This window comes from Diuraphis noxia, unplaced genomic scaffold, assembly GCF_037042655.1.
Source record: "Diuraphis noxia isolate RWA-SAM2 unplaced genomic scaffold, SU_Dnox_SAM2 contig0005, whole genome shotgun sequence".
NCBI classification, from domain to species: Eukaryota; Metazoa; Arthropoda; class Insecta; order Hemiptera; family Aphididae; genus Diuraphis; species Diuraphis noxia.
Genome location: NW_028301715.1, coordinates 49,502,258 through 49,505,627, shown reverse-complemented (window position 1 = coordinate 49,505,627; position 3,370 = coordinate 49,502,258).

Sequence of the window (3,370 nt, the reverse complement as noted above, 5' to 3'; positions counted from 1 at the left end):
CTGTGTTATTTTTTGTTTGGAATAATTTCATCCTGTGCAATTGTCTTAGAAGAACGAAAAAAAAGAAAAAAGAAAAAAGTAATAATAAATATGGAATAAAAACGGTCTAACAATAATTAAACAAATTATTATAAATTTATTGTAGATTGTTGTGAGTGTAAGTTTAAACAAAACAAAATCCAAAAGATTCGAATATTACAGGTATATAGGTGACATTTAGCAGTTGCCAGTTATGGACCGCCTTGGTGCCATATTTAATATGTTGGTATAAAATAAGATAATAATGTCGTTACAATAATATAAGCTAATATTGTAGGTACAATGTAAGAGAATATTACATTGTGCATTTCTATTGTAAACAGTTTGAAAAAGCGGGTAAGTCGTGGATGTCACTCTGCTGTACAGTAGGTTACAAGTGGGTTACTGTAATGGATGGAATTAAATTTTAATCCAATGATATTGTATAATAATTGTATACGAAAAACGATTCTGAGCGGAGACGGTTTATCTATCTATAGGATATATTATAGATTATTAAAAATTTTCAAATCTTAGATTTAAAAATTCGCTCAAATGTTTTGAACATTTTACCATATCTAAGTAAGGCTAATACAAGTAAACAACCCAAATTTCAAGTTTTAACCTAATTACAACAAGAAAACTCCCAAAATTAAAATGTCTATAAATAGCTCAAAAATAGCTGAAAAGATGCTACATTTGATACTTTTGAGCAAGTTTACGGGGAGAAAAATGTTTACAGAATAAAAAAGAAAAAGAAATAAACATCATTGTAAAACCAATACATTCCTCACTCCTCCACTCAGAAGCTAAAAAAGTTTATATTATTATTTTAATTGACAGCTGGCATAAAAGAAAAGGACAAAGTATTAGAGTTTATGTATCAGAAATTTCAGAACCCTTTGAAGGTGTTAATTTTGGACAATACTACAAGCAAATACACATCGGGCCGTTACATAATTGAGGTGGGTCGACCGAAAAGCAGCGCAGTTTCAGGGTTTGTGTATTAATTAATTCATAAACAGAAAACCATGCAATCTTAAGTAGTTGTACACGTTGTAGTGCATTTGTGCATACTAATTATTCAGCTGTCGCCAAATTATATTATTATGTATTAACAACTGTAGTGAAAACTAAAAAGTTACCTAGTAAGTTAATAACAATTTGTTTTATATTATTGTTTCTTAATTTGTAAACAAATATATACGTATATGCTCATCATTACCGTTGCCAGGAATTTTTTTTTGAGGGGGGAGGGGAGCTTCAATATTTTATTGCTAGGGTTATGGTAATTTATTATTATTTCTCGATTTTCTAAGATTATTATTTTATTTTCATACTTTATTATACCTAATATGATAACCCGTATTTGCTTGATTAGTATGCAATTCATATTTATATAGGCACGTCTTGTATTATTCATAATTATTCATACATATTATTATCGCATTTATACAGCTTAAGTATGTCTATGAGATTAATGAACGTCCTAAACAGTTAATTATGCCAGTTCCCATGCTATTGTTCGCCAATCACTTCACTGATTTCGTGATGAAGTGTAATATTCAAAGTAATATTACTCTGAATAGGTTTGAGTGCAAAGTGGTCAATTATAAACGAATGTCTATATTTGCTTATTGGCTTATTAAAAAAAAGTTTATTTAACATACTTGATCTAAATAAAACATAAATGGAGAATTCTACATTTTCCTCTTAATATGTAGTGGAACGTATTTAGAAGTGCTTAAAGCAACTGAAAATGTAATCACCACTGATTATACTCGAAATAACAAAAATCACATATGTAGTCAATTAGATTTTCCTTATAAGTTATAAGTGATATATATATACACCTACCGGCTACCCTATCCCACCTAACCTAACTCTCCGCTTTGCTTTGAAATAAAACCTATAAAATGTATTTTGAAATTGCATTTACTATATGGTGGCTAAACATAATGGTTTTAAATTAATTCGCTTGAACGAAGCGAGGATACAATTGATTGTTCTTGCCATTTTATTTTTGTAGAACTCTTTTAAGTGATAGATGTGCTTTTACTTAAATGATTTCACGTGTAGTCGAGCAATTGAGAATTATGGAGAACTTCGTTTTGAAATTAAAAATGTTTTGAACGAATCATAAGTCTGGAAATAAAAATTGGTCGTTCGAAGTTTGCTCTATTTTGAGTGAATTAATTAATTTTTAAAATTTGTGGGTAAAAAATGCACATTTAGAGTAGTTCGGAGATAGTAGTGTAAGAGAAATGGTGAACAATTTTAAAATCCAATTTGACCATTGCTGATATACACATTTAAATATTTCATCATCCTAATAGGTTACGTAAAATAAAGCTAACTTTTTCAGGAATTTCTAAAGTTTTACCACTAACTAAGGCTCCTCTCACTCATATACATTTAAGTGATAATCATATACATACATGAGTAGGGTTAAGATTCCAGGACTTTCCAGAGGATAACTAGGACGGAAACGTTCCCGAGAAAAAAATTAAAAAGTAAATTTATATAATATTATATGTACATAATATGATTTATTTCTTGATAATAAAGGTTCTATTAAAATTAAAATTGTAAATTTAATAATATAATAATGTAATGAATTTATAAGGTTAACCTATATACCTAATAATATAATTATTTAAAACTTGAAGGTTAAAATTAAATTTATAAAATATATATTACTATGACTGAGGTGTCGGTATCCATCATGCTATGATAAATATTAGTTCGTAAATAAATATTAATTAACTAATCATTCTAATATTATGTAATTATATGACTTGGTACTCGCATTATTTTCAGCCTGATATTTAAGTTATTCATATAAGAAATTCTGTACAAAGCAAGTGTTTGGCTTTACGTATTTAATATATTTTATGATGAGACCAGTTACTTTATAACCAATTGATAACTATTATCTAATTAACTAAACTACTTTGACAAACACCTCACGGATTTTAACATTTACTAGTTATCAATTAATTTTGAACCTTTGTCACATTTTAATTTAATATTTTATGTTTACATCTGACGTCACAAACCTACACCTAACCTTCCATTATTTTATAATGGCGTTTATTATCATCACTGCATATTTTGATACAATAGTATGAGCTTTGAAAAAATCCAATATAATTGCGTGAACTTAGTGGACAATAATTACATACCTTCCCACAAAAATACTTCTAGGTAAAATAAATGACTGAATATTTAACAAAAGAAAGTTTTTGTAAAATACCACCATAAAAAGATTGATCTTAAAAGTTCAGCCAAAAGCTTTTGTTAGAACCTACAAAATAAAATATAAAAGCAGATGTTTTAAATAATTAAATAC